The sequence below is a fragment of the Saimiri boliviensis genome, chromosome X (assembly GCF_048565385.1).
Source record: "Saimiri boliviensis isolate mSaiBol1 chromosome X, mSaiBol1.pri, whole genome shotgun sequence".
In the NCBI taxonomy this organism is placed as follows: domain Eukaryota; kingdom Metazoa; phylum Chordata; class Mammalia; order Primates; family Cebidae; genus Saimiri; species Saimiri boliviensis.
The window spans coordinates 15648151-15662355 of record NC_133470.1 but is presented as its reverse complement, the minus strand read 5'-3'; positions in this window follow the sequence as shown (position 1 = coordinate 15662355).

Below are 14205 nucleotides of genomic sequence, written 5' to 3'. Positions count from 1 at the left end.
GAAAAACATCCCATGCTCATGGTTAGGAAGAATCAATATCATGAAAATGGCCATACTGCCCAAAGTAATTTATAGACTCAATGCTATCCCCATCAAGCTACCATTGACTTTCTTCACAAAATTGGAAAAACCACCTTAAACTTCATATGGAACCAAAAAGAGCCCACATAGCCAAGATAATTCAAAGCAAAAAAAAAAAAAAAAAAAAAAAAAAAAAAAAAAAAAAGCTGGAGGCATCACACTACCTGACTTCAAACTATACTGCAAGGCTATAGTAATCAAAACAGCATGGTACTAATACCAAAACAATATATAGACCAATGGAACAGAACAGAGGCCTCAGAAATATCACCACACAGCTACAACCATCTGATCTTTGACAAACCTGACAAAAACAAGCAATGGGGAAAGGATTCCCTATTCAATAAATGGTGTTAGGAAAACTGGCTAATCATATGCAGACTGAAACTGGATCCCTTCATTACACCTTATACAAAAATTAACTCAAGATAGATTAAAGACTTAAATGTAAGACCTAAAACCATAAAATCCCTAGAAGAAAACCTAGGCAATACCATTCAGGACATAGGCATGAGCAAAACTTCATGACTAAAACACCAAAAACAATGTCAACAAAAGCCAAAATAGACAAATGGAATTTAATTAAAATCAAAAGCTTCTTCACAGCAAAAGAAACTATCATCAGAGTGAACAGGCAACCTACAGAATGGGATAACATTTTTGCAATCTCTCCATCTGACAAAGGGCTATTATCCAGAATCCACAAAGAACTTAAACAAATTTACAAGAAAAAAAAAAAAACTCCATCAAAATGTGGGCGAAGGATATAAACAGACACTTTTCAAAAGGAGACATGTATGCAGCCAACAAACACATGAAAAAATGCTCATCATCATTGGTCATTAGAGAAATGCAAATCAAAACCACACTGAGATACCATCTCACACCAGTTAGAATGGCGATCATTAAAAATTCTGGAGACAACAGATGCTGGAGAGGATGTGGAGAAACAGGAACACTTTTACACTGTTGGTGGGAATGTAAATTAGTTCAACCATCGTGGAAGACAGTGTGGTGATTCCTCAAGGATCTAGAACTAGAAATATCATTTGACCCAGCAATCCCATTACTGGGTATATAGCCAAAGGAGTATAAATCATTCTGTTATAAAGACACAGATGTTCATTGTGGCACTGTTTACAATAGCAAAGACTTGGAACCAACCCAAATGCCTGCCAAAGATAGACTGGACAGGGAAACTGTGGCACACATACACCATGGAATACCATGCAGCCATAACAAATGATGAGTTCATGTCCTTTGCAGGGAGATGGATGAAGCTGGAAACCATCATTCTCAGCAAACTGACACAAGAACAGAAAACCAAACACTGCATGTTCTCAGAAGTTGGTGTTGAACAATGAGAACACATGGGCACAGGGAGGGGAACATCACACACCAGGGCCTGTTGGTGGGTGGGGGGCTAGGGGAGGGATAGCATTAGGAGAAATACCTAATGTAGATGACAGGGGGATGGATGCAAGTCACCGTGACACCTGTATACCTATGTAACGAACCTGCATGTTCTGCACATGTACCCCAGAACTTAAAAAAAAAGAAAACAACAACACAGGAAATTATTTTGCTAAAAAACATAATTTTTGTTCCCTAGGCCAACTACCTAAAAGGTTAAGAGATCACTTTCATTATTTTCTATTAAAAGCAGATGAGGCCCCTTCTCTGTTCCTAGCTGGAGGGACATGAGTGTCTTTGGGCCATCGTCCCTGAATGGGGCCCTGATAAGGCTACCTGACAGCCTAGAGGTCTGGGAACCCATGTGGGGTTTAAGTGACACTTCTGCAGATGAAGGGTTAACAGAGGACTTGACTATAAGACAAAGCTGCAGAGCCACTGGCAGGAGGACCGCTTTCTCATTACTTGCCAGATCTGCAGAGATCAAAACAAGCCCTACAGGAACTCACACAGAACCAAGTTGTATTGTCGACACATTGGAACAAGAGATTTCAAAATTTAAAGACTGTCATTCTATGTTGGATATTAATGCTTTGTTTGCTGAGGTTAAACACTATCCGCTGAGTTGGTGAATATAAGAAATGCGGATCCTTTGTGAAAAGACATCAAATTAAAAAAAAAGAGCTGGCCAGTGCTTAGCTTACACCTGTAATTTCAGCACTTTGGGAGGCTGAGGTGGGCAGATCACAAGATCAGGGGTTTGAGATCAGCCTGATCAACGTGGTGAAACCCCATCTCTACTAAATATACAAAAATTAGCCGGGCGTGGTGGTGGGCACCTGTAGTCCCAGCTACTTGAGGCAGGAGAATCGCTTGAACCTGGGAGGCGGAGGCTGCAGTGAGCACTCCATCCCAGGTGACAGAGCCAGAGAAAGGAGGCGGGAAGGAGAGAAGCAAGGAAAAAAAAACAAGGAAAAAAAATCAGAGTTTAGTCCTCAAACTGAATTCCATCCCAAAGTTAGTTCAACCTACTCCCAGAAATGAACAAGGGCAGCTTAAAGGTTAGAAGCAAGATGGAGTCGGTTAGGCCTGTCTCTTTTACTGTCCTAATTTCCTCAGTCATACATTTTGCAAAAGCGGTTTCAATTCAGTCCTGAGAAAGCGACCCGCCCAAGTCCCATGAGAGCCGCAGGAAGATGTCGGTCCCCAACGGAGTGGAGGCCTGGAGACAGTGGTCGTGGGTGATAAGTCTTCAATATCGGAAGGGCAGCCTACCTGAGAGGGGCTGTGGAGGTCCCAGTCACGCTGCCCACGGTGGGGGGTACCCAGCAGGCCTCTGGCCCCCGGAGAGGCAGGGCAGGACTCCCACATTCTTGCCCAGCACTGCGGGCAGAAAGGTGAGAGCCAGCCGCCCAGGCAGAGCCCACAGACGCCCTGCAGAGCTGGCTCCCAGAGCTGGGTCGGGTTTTTATTCTCTTCCTTCACACTCATCTTCAATTCACTTTCTGATTCAGATAATTGACAACGTGCACCTGGGCCGTCCCACGCAGTCTGCTGCCTCACTCTCCACCCCCAGAGATGCTCAGACTTCCATGTTGGCACACAGTGGGCTTCTGATTGTTAAAAGAGTTTTAAAGGTCACAGTCTTTTAAAAGAGTGGTGGGGACTGGGCGTCGTGGCACTTTGGGAGTTCGAGGTGGGCGGATCATGAGGTCAGGAGTTCGAGACCAGTCTGGCCAACATAGTGAAACCTCATCTCTACTAAAAGTACAAAAATTAGCCAGGCATGGTGGTGGGCGCCTGTAATCCCAGCTACTCAGGAGGCTGAGGCAGGAGAATCACTTGAACCCAGGAGAAGGAGGTTGCAGTGAGCCGAGATCACACCATTGCACTCCAGCCTCAGCAACAGAGCAAGACTTTGCCTCAAAAAAAAAGAGCAGCGAGTTGCTCCTCTGGTTGTTATCTTGATGGACACACTGTGTGTGCTTGCTGGAGGCAGGAGGCAGTGCACACAGGCACAGAGTCACCACTTGGAATTGCTGGGCGACATGCCTTCCTCACAGCACGTAGGAATGCGGGGGGAAGGGGGGGCGGGGACAGAGTTCACAAGAGGCTCTTTTAAGTAAATCCAGGCATAATACATTTTACCGATGACTTAATAGAAATTACATCAGAAAAAATGGACATTGTTGAACCAATTCCAATTTAGGAAGGCCATACTTTTATTTTTTTGGAGGCAGGGCCTGACTCTGTCACCCAGGCTGGAGTGCAATGCTGCGATCACAGCTCACTGCAGCATCGACCTCCCCAGGCTCAGGTGATTCTCCCAGCTCAGCTTCCTGAGTAGCTGGGACTATAGGTGTGCACCACCACACCTGGCTAATTTTCTGTATTTTTTTGGTAGCTAGGTTGCCCAGGCTGGTCTCAAACTCCTGAGCTCAAGCAATCCTCCTGCCCCAGCTTCCCAAAGTGCTGGGATTACAGGCAGGAGCCGCTGCACCCAGCCAGGCCGTACCTGAAAGAAGATTTGTTAAATAAAGTTTACAGTAAGTGTCAGGAGCGGTGCAATGTCAGAGATAACCAGGTCCACGCACATTTTCGTCTTTCCACAGTGTTGGGCTTTTATTGATGTGGTCTCAGCCACAAAAAGCACGAGCTACGTGGAGTTCCTAAAGAGGCAGTTTTCCTTATTACCTTTTGGTCACTCTGCTCAGAGACATGAGCACACAGGCTCAAGCCTCTCCAAAGGTCAGTCAATATTGCAAACCGAATACAATAATATACATTTTTTTCCTTGTTTTTTCTATTTTATTATTGTTATTTTAAAAATAGAGACGGTGTCTCACTATGTTGCCCAGGCTCGTCACAAACTCCTGAAATCAATCCTCCCACCTTAACCTCCCAAAGTGCTGGGGTTAAAGGCGTGAGCCACCCCACCTGGCCCATAATACTACACTTAATACATTTAATCAATATAGAAATGTTATAGGTTAAATATTCCACAACATTTTTTTTTTTTTTTTTGAGACGGAGTCTCTGTTGTCCAAGCTGAAGTGCAGTGGCATGATCTTGGCTCACTGCAGCCTCCACATTTTTAGTAGAGATGTGTTTTCACTATGTTGGCCAGGTTGGTCCCCAACTCCTGACTGCAAATGATCCACCTGCCTTGGCCTACCCAAAGTGCTGGGATTACCGGCATGAGCCACCGCACCCAGGCTCCATGTTGAAGTAACATTTAACATCAAGAGGAAAAAGAGGACCAGGTGCGATGGCTCATACTTGTAATCTCAGCACTTTAGGAAGCTGAGGCAGGTGGATTGCTTGAGACCAGCAGTTTGAGACCAGCCTGGCCAACATGGTGAAACCCTATCTCTACTAAAAATACAAAAATTAGCCAGTCATGGTAACATGTGCCTGCAATCCTAGCTACTTAGGAGACTGAGGCAGGAGAATCCCTTGAACCTGGGAGGTAGAGGTTGCAGTGAGCTGAGATTGTACCACTGGGTACGATCTCAAGCTCCAGGAATCAAGCAATCCAAGCAATCCTCCCACCTTAACCTCCGAAAGTGCTGGGGCTACAGGCGTGACCCACCGCACCTGGCCCTATTTAATAGTATATTTACTGTACTCCAGCCTGGGTGACAGAGTGAGACTCCGTCTCAAAAAAAAAAAAAAAAGTAAAAAGAGGCAGCTGGGCACAGTGGCTCATGCCTGCAATCCCAGCACTTTGGGAGGCTGAGGGAGGATATTCACTTGAGCCCAGGCGTTTGAGACCAGCCTGGGCAAAATAGCAAGATCCTATTTATAATTTTTATTTTACTGAAAAAAATAAAGAGGAGCTGGGTATGGTGGCTCATGCCTGTAATCCCAACACTTTGGGAGGCTGAGGTGGGTGGATCACTTGAGGTCAGGAGTTTGAGACCAGCCTGGCCAACATGGTGAAACTCCATCTCTCCTAAAAATACAAAAATTAGCCAGGCGTGGTGGTGCATGCCTGTAGTCCCAGCTACTTTGGAGGCTGAGGCAGAAGAATCACTTGAACCTGGGAGGTGGAGATTGCAGTGAGCCGAGATTGTGCCATTGTACTCCAGCCAGAGTGACAGAGCAAGACTCTGACTCAAAAAAAAAAAAAAAGCACTTAAACTGAAGGAAAGGAGGCAAAAAGAAGAGTTTGGAGAAGAGTGGCAATGAGAGGAGTTTGAAAGAGAAAAGTACTTAACTGCCAGACCAGCTCAAAGGACATGAAGAGTTGTGTTTGTGTGCTTTCTTCTATCCCATATGTGGATTAAGATGACTGAAGTGTAGCCTGAACTTGAGGGAGTGCCTTATACCATGATGTCCTATCTATCTTGAAATCCTTATTCCGGGATCACTGTGTCTCCATGCCTTTCTTCCTCAGTAGCAGACATCATATCGCTTAGTTTTTTATATTCATAAGTTTTTCAAATTGTGTTTAATTTTAAAATGTATTATTTTGACCTTGAATCATTTATAAACTGAAAAATGATCTGATTATTACAAGTCTAGACTCTAAGTGGTTAAAAATTCATATGATTTTTTTTTTTTAGCTTCTTAATATAGATTTAAAACGTTCCAGTTATTTTTGTTTTTGAGATGGAGTCTTGCTCTGTTGCCCAGTCTGGAGTGAAGTGGTGCGATCTCAGCTACAACCTCCGCCTCCTGGGTTCAAGTGATTCTCCTGCCTCAGCCTCCTCAGTAGCTGAGATTATAGGCACCTGCCACCATGCCCAGCTAATTTTTGTATTTGTAGTAGAGACAGGGTTTCGCCATGTTGGCCAGGCTGGTCTTGAACTTCTGACCTCATGATCCACCCACCTCGGCCTCCCAGTGTTGGGATTACAGGTACGAGCCACTGCGCCTGGCCTCCAGTTCTTATTTTATGAACTGGCTTGCCTTTCTGGCAATACAATGCTGATTTTTAGTAACTGTCTTTTCATTGCTTAGTTAAGAAGAAATGTCAGCTGTTAAATCACATCTACCCCTGGAAGAGAGGTGAGCCTTTGTGAAGAACATGATGGAAAAGTGCACACGCACAGGACATAACAGCACTTTAGGTATAATTCAGGTGAGCAAGATGCCAGATAGATTCTACTAACCAGATACTCCTGCTTTGTAGTGTCGTTGTCACGGCTTCCGAAGCTTTTGGGTCCAAAGAACATTACATCTAGCCTGGGCGCAGTGGCTCACGCCTGATCCCAGCACTTTGGGAGGCTGAGCCAGGTGGATCACTTGAGGTAAGGAGTTCGAGACCAGCCTGACCAACATGGCAAAACCCTGTTTCTACTGAAAATACAAAATTAGCTGAGCATCATGGCACATGCCTGTAATCCCAGCTACTTGCAAGGCTGAGGCCAGAGAACTTCTTGAACCTAGGAGGCGGAGGTTGTTCTGCTTTGCTTTTCACGTTTCCCCTGGTGATTCGAATGCACCTGAAAAATTGAGAACCACAGGCTTAGTGGTAGGTCAGGGTTTCCCACACTAGGCTGCATAGCATTATCACCTGGGAACATTAACAACAGACATTCTCGATTCTTAGTGTAATTAGTGATGATGTGGATCCCATATTTTTTTTTTAAAGAGTTATCCAGATAATTCTGATGTCAGGAACCACTGGTATAGACTATCTAGTGAGTTGTATTATAAGCAATAAAATACTTTAAAAGCTACTCAGTAACTTGGGATTCATTTTATGAAATAAATTCTGAACTGCTGTTTTTGATATAGTCAGACTTATGACTGAACCCTAGCAGGCAGGCAAGAGATATAGAATTCTGGTTAATTGAACTTCTGTGGCCTGTATAAAAATAAATCAAGTTTCTTGAATGAATGGCCAGGCACATATACTTTCAGAATTGTATTATTTAAGTATTGAAGACTTTAAAAAATGTCTATATATATATATTAGTATCCATTACTTTAAGGTCAATTATAAACCAGAAGTACTGTTATCTTGGTGATTAAAATCTAAAACTTTAGTTGCATTTCAGTAACAAAAACATCTCTTACTAGACTGAGTGTGGTGGCTCATGCCTGTAATCCCAGTGCTTTAGGAGGCTGAGGTGGGAGGATTCTTTGAGCCCAGGAGTTCGAGGCTGCAGTGAGCTATAATTGCACCACTGCATTCTGGCCCGGATGACAGAGTGAGACCCTGTCTCTCAAAACAAAATAAAGAACATATCTTACTGACTACACCTGAATGGAACTTTTTTTTTTTGTTTTGAGATGGCGTCTTATTCTGTTGCCCAGGCTGGAGTGCAGTGATGCAATCTCAGCTCACTGCAACCTCCACCTCCCAGGTTCAAGCGATTCTCCTCACTCAGCCTCCTGACTAGCTGGAATCACAGGCACGTGCCACTGTGTCCAGCTAATTTTTGTATTTTTAGTAGAGACGGGGTTTCACCATGTTGGCCAGGCTGGTCTCAAACTCCTGACCTTATGATCCACCCTCCTAGGCCTCCCAAAGTGCTGGGATTACAGGTGTGAGCCACTGTGCCTGGCCAGAACTCTTATAATTAGTCTTTCTGTATTTTTTCACAAAATAGTGAATTGGTACTTGGGAGACTTCTGAGGTTTTTTTTTTTTAATCTGCCTTTTATTTGAAATTATAGCATTTGTGTTCTAAACTAAGATGGTAAGAGTTCATTTTGTATTTACTTTGCAGTAAGTATTATGTGAATATGCAAACCTTGACTGTAATATAGATTGTGTCCACAGTGGGTTTTGGGGTGATACAGTTTATGAATATACCAATTATATACCCTCATACATTTGTCTGATTTTGAGTTTGTAAAATGAGGACTACTTTTTACATATTTAATGCAAAAAAAAAAAAAGTCTGTGGAAAAAAAAAAAAGCAGATGAATACACCAAAAAAACCTTGTTTTAACACAGGGGAGTAAATTTTAGTTTTGTATTAGTGTACTTTTGATCTCAAAGCTTTTTAGAAAACCCTATAAATAATTCCCTTCTAATTTTTTCCAATTTGATCACATACAAAATTCTTTTTTTTTTCTTTTTTTTGAGATAGGGTCTTGCTCTGTTGCCCAGGCTGAAGTGCAGTGGTGCAATCTTGGCTCACTGCAGCCTCTGCCTCCTGGGTTCAAGTGATTCTCCTGCCTCAGCCTCCTGAGTAGCTGGGACTATAGGCATGCACCACCACATCTGGCTAATTTTTTATTTTTAGTGGAGACAGGGTTTTACCCTGTTGGCCAGGCTGGTCTTGAATTCCTGACCTCAAGTGATCAGCCTGCCTTGGCCTCCCAAAATGCTGGGATTACAGGTGTGAGCCACTGTGCCTGGCCTATAAAATTCTTTTCATAGGATTTATCTCCTATACACCTTCCACAACTTGCTCAGATCTCTTAGAACTTGCTCAAATCTTGTACAACTTGCTTAAACTTTCAGTTTTGTTCTATACTTCCTTCTTTTTCATATTGGAACAGCCAATCATTCTACTTTATGACAAAAATTGACTTTCCTTTTTCCCTTATTTTGATCACAAAAATTCATCTTTATACAACAAATATTACTTTTTCTCTTTTCAACTTTTAAAAAAACTAAACATACATTTTCATACTTAGAATTTTCTTCACATCTCTCTTACTGGTTCCTTCCTACCTTGTTTCTATTTCCTTTCTAAATCCTTATTTTGAAACAACTTTTAAATAATCTCCAAATTAGGTGAAATTATTCTTTTTAAGAGAAAAGTATCCTCATGTCTTTTATTTTTTCCTCACCAAAACACATCTTACTTTCTTTATATAGTTTGCATATATATAATTGTTTCCTTTACAGTAGTTTTAATCCTTAGCAATTGTGAATCAGTATTCTACAACTTAAGTTTCATAATTTCCAGAATATGCACTTTCTCAAAGTACAATTTTTCATATTAACAGACCAAAATATATTTAGCCTTTTTTGTTTTGAGACAGAGTCTTGCTCTGTTGCCCAGGCTGGAGTGTAGTGGTGCAATCTCAGCTCACTGCAACCTCCACCTCCTGGATTCAAGTAATTCTCCTGACTCAGCCTCCTGAGTAGCTGAGATTATAGGCACCCACCACCACACCCAGCTAATTTTTGTACTTTTAGTAGAGATGAGGGTTCACCATCTTGGCCAGACTGATCTCGAACTCTTGACCTCATGATCCACCTGCCTCACCCTCCCAAAGTGCTGGGATTACAGGTGAGCCATGGTACCCGGCCATATTTAGTCTTTCTTTAAAATTTAAGAAGCCAAAAATAAGTTTAAAGTTATGTTCAAATGAATGTTTCAGTATTCTAACTTAATTGAAAATGACTCAGACATTTCATGAATATCACTTAATAACAGGACTTAAAGTTACTGTAAAAGGTTTTCAAAACTGAAAAGTTCAGTTATCCATTTGTATCCCATTTACTCATTTTTAACAATTATGCTTGAGTTGTTCATTAAATAAAGCTAGCCATCATCTCATTATTTTTCAAAAAATCAGGAAAGTATTTAAAATATTACAGAAGCAAAAAGACTAACAGGTTAAACATGGTTCTTCCACCCTGCTTCCCCCCCCCCCCCCCCCCCCCCCACTGAGACTGGATAGTTCTCTTGAACTCCTTGGTGGGCAGGAACCGGAGTGGCTCATTGCACTCTTCGAGGGAGGGAGCGTGGGATCGTGCAAGCAAGCGAGTGCAGGAACCGGAGCAAATGAATGCTGGAACCGACTGGTCACTCTTCCGTGGTGGGAGCAGGCTCTGTGTGGGCCCTGCCGTAGCGTCCAAGCACGTTACAACCAATGCTCTTTCAGCGCTGCCATCCGGGATGACCAAGTGCCAACCAGCTCAGTGGAGGGTCAGGGTGACAGACCCTGCCCTCTTGGAACCCGAGTTCTTGTCCAGAGTCCAGGTCACAGGAACTGTTTGAAAGGTGATGAATGAAGACTTTATTGAGAGGTGGGTGGCTCTCAGCAGACAGGGAGGCCTGAAAGGGGATGGGAAGGTAGTATCTCCCGGAAGCCCGGCTGTCTCCGGCTGGGCCCTTCTTGCACCATCTGAAGTTAGTGGCATTTATCCATAATCTCTGATGCTCAGCTGCTTGTGTCCTTGACATTCAGCCACTTGTGTTGCTCTGCCAGCTGAAGTCTTATGGGTACAGGATAGGGGCAGGGCAGGCCAAAAAAGGCAACATTTGGGTGGAAAAATGGGGTCAGCTGTTTTCACTTAGGGCTGAGGTTCTGGGCTGATGGATGGGGTCTGGCCAGGAGCCCAGCCCTCCTCTTACCACCATGACTGACAGGTATCAAGATATTTTTTCATCACGTATTTGACTCTTCTGGGTGGCTTTATAGCTTTATTATACATCTAGGAGATAACGAGCTTGTTTGACTAGTAAATCTAGGGGGAAAATATGCTTGCTTTATATAATTAATGACTTTAAATACTTTTTTCTTCAAGCCAATTAAATAGCTATTTTATGTATTTTGGTATAAAAATATCACATACACAACACATAGATATGCAGACATACAGACACACAAAAGCAGATCTTAATGCTTTCATTAAGATTCATTTGCCAACTTTGAAATAGTTTTTCTCTTCCCCTTGAGGCCATCAATTCTTCAACCATTCATTCCACTGCCCTGAGAAATTTGTTAGCCAGACAACCACAAATTTGTGCTTCCAAAGGGATGACTCTTCAGTGAAACAAGGTAGAAAATGTACATCTCAAAGGCACAGAACTTAGATACAAACACCGTTATTTGCCAAGATAAAGAAGGGCTTAGACAAAGGGCAAGTTGGCCAGGAAAAGCACCTTAAGCAAAGGTAGCTTGTTAAGCAAGCTTTTAAGCCAATGCCTTTCTCATTGTAAAAGTTTCTAATGGTCTAGGTGCAGAGGCGGAGGTATCCTTACAAAGGAAGATTTCCTTTATAGATACAAATTTCTTTTACAAAGAATTTCAAAATCTTGTTCCTTACTTACATCATTGCCTTCAGGGCAGAGCTTTTTAACAAACAGGGCAAAAAATAACCAGTAGAAACTTAGAGCTGTCATCAGAGGCCTGCCAGTCTTGGTGGTGAACATGGAGGTTATCAGAGGTAGGCAGCCTGTTTTGAGGGGCTCTTCTCAGATTCTTTGGAAGCAGTCCCTTTTTCAATGTTTTGATCATTTGGACAAATTACAACAATATTTTGGAAACTGCAGTTCTAGGGGTTGCTTACTGGCACGCCCTGGGGCAGGCCCACAAGTCATCTAGGTTGTTGGTTGCCACAGAGCTGAAGTACTTTGGAAATGGCTCTCCTAGGGCTCATTTGCAAGCTTTCAGCATTTGTCTGACCTGTGAATGGACCAGGTGGGGCTTGTCAGGTCACTGATAATCACTCTTAGGAAAATACCATTCTGCCTCTTTCATCCATTTTTGGGCTTTCCAGATCCCACCAATATGCATATTAGTTGGCATAGATGAGGTATCCTGGGATCTTAAGTTATATATGTACCCCAAAACCTAAAATGCAATAAAAAAAGAATATTGTTATGAACAGAATATGAAAAAAAAAAAAAAAGACTGAATTCTGGCTGGGCGCGGTGGCTCACCCCTGTAATCCCAGCACTTTGGGAGGCCAAGGTGGGTGGATCACAAGGTCAGGAGTTCAAGACTAGCCTGGCCAACATGGCGAAATCCCGTCTCTACTAAAAGTACAAAAATTAGCCAAGTGTAGTGGTGGGCACCTGTAATCCCAGCTACTCAGGAGGCTGAGGCAGGAGAATCACTTGAACCCAGGAGGCAGAAGTTGCAGTGAGCTGAGATTGTGCCATTGCACTCCAGCCTGGGTGACAACAGCATGACTCAGTCACAAAAAAAAAAAAAAAAAAAAGGCTGAATTTTTCAGAAAACTTTTTTTTTTTTTTTTTTTGAGATGGAGTCTTGATGTTACCCAGGCTAGAATGCAGTCACACCATCTTGGCTCACTGCAACTTCCACCTCCCAGGTTCAAGTGATTCTCCTGCCTCAGCCTGCCAAGTAGCTGGGATGATAGGCGCCTGCCACTGTGCCAGCTAATGTTTTTGTATTTTTAGTAGAGACAGGGTTTCAGAGACAGGTTTCAAGACTATCTTGGCCAGGCTGGTCTCAAACTCCTTACCTCGTGATCCACCCACCTTGGCCTCCCAAAGTGTTGGGATTACAGGGGTGAGCCACCGTGCCCAGCCTTCAGAAAACTTTTAAAGATCTTTCCTGGGTTTGCAAAATTTTTAACCTATGGCTCTGAGCTGTTTTTATACAGGGAATGTAAATCACTCCAGGATTATCTCCGAAATTTTCAGGTGGTTTTATGCTACAAGGAAACTGTTTAACTGTTTCAAGTTTTTTTTTTAATTTTTCACAGAAGAAAGGCAAATCAGACAGAGTATGAATAGTCTAAATATTCAGGCAAAGTAGGCTAGAGAGCAGCAGTAGGAATTACATCAGTTTTACCATCCTTGGTGTGGGGGATATCTTCCATTTCTAGCCTTTCATTAGCTCTTTGCAATGAATCTTTTAAAAAGACTATTTTGGAATCCTGGGCAGGTAACCAAGCAAAAAAGTCAGCAGATTCTAAGTAGGCAGGGGAGGGCAGCGAGAAAGAGAGCTTAGAAGGCTCTACACGCTAATCAATTATATACATCCTATTCAGACTTTAACCCTATAGCTACAGTCTTCTAATTTAGTTCTAAGAATAAAAACAGGCCAGGTGCAGTGGCTCATGCCTATAATCCCAGAACTTAGGGAGGCCAAGGCAGGTAGATCACAAGTTCAGGAGTTTGAGACCAGTCTGGTCAACACGGTGAAACCCCATCTCTACTAAAGATACAAAAAAAATTAGCCAGGCGTGGTGGTGTGCACCTGTAGTCCCAGCTACTTGGGATGCTGAGGCGGGAGAATTGCTTGAACCCAGGAGGCGGAGGCTGCAGTAAGCCGAGATTGCACCATTGAACTGCAGCCTGGGTGACAGGGCAAGAGTCCCTCTCAAAACAAAAACAAACAAACAACACACTTGGGAGGTTTGAACAGTCCACAAAAAGGCCACTGGAGCTCCAAATGGTCCTTGGTATAATCTTTTTTTGGTTTTTGAGTGTGTGTGTGTGTGTGTGTGTGTGTGTGTGCATGTGTGTGAAGGAGTTTCACTCTTGTTGCCCAGGCTGGCATGCAATGGTATGATCTTGGGTCACTGCGAACTCTGACTCCTGGGTTCAAGTGATCCTCCTGCCTCAGCCTCCCAAGTAGCTAGGATTACAGGTGTGTGCCGCCATGCTCGGCTAATTTTGTATTTTTATTAGAGATAGTGTTTCACCATGTTGGTCAGGTTGCTCTCAAACTCCTGACCTCAAGTGATCCACACACCTCGGCCTCCCACAGCGCTGGGATTACAGGCATGAGCCACCACGCCTGGCCAAGCCCTTGGTATAATCTGCCCATAGGTTTAAAAATGTCCACAAGAATGGACCATAATGTTTGAACATATAGCTGGCTGGAGTCCCTAAAGGGGAACTATATTTGCATGCATTAGAACTTGGGGTGTCCATTATGTTTCTTATTAATCTTTCTAGATCAAAATCCAGAGTACCAAAGACAGCGAAAAGAAAGAAAGATTTAGATATAACAGTCAGTACGCTAGTCACAAACAGGGAGCAACCCACATTTCTGTTTAGCCATATTCTTGGCAACTCCCAACCTTTGGTTG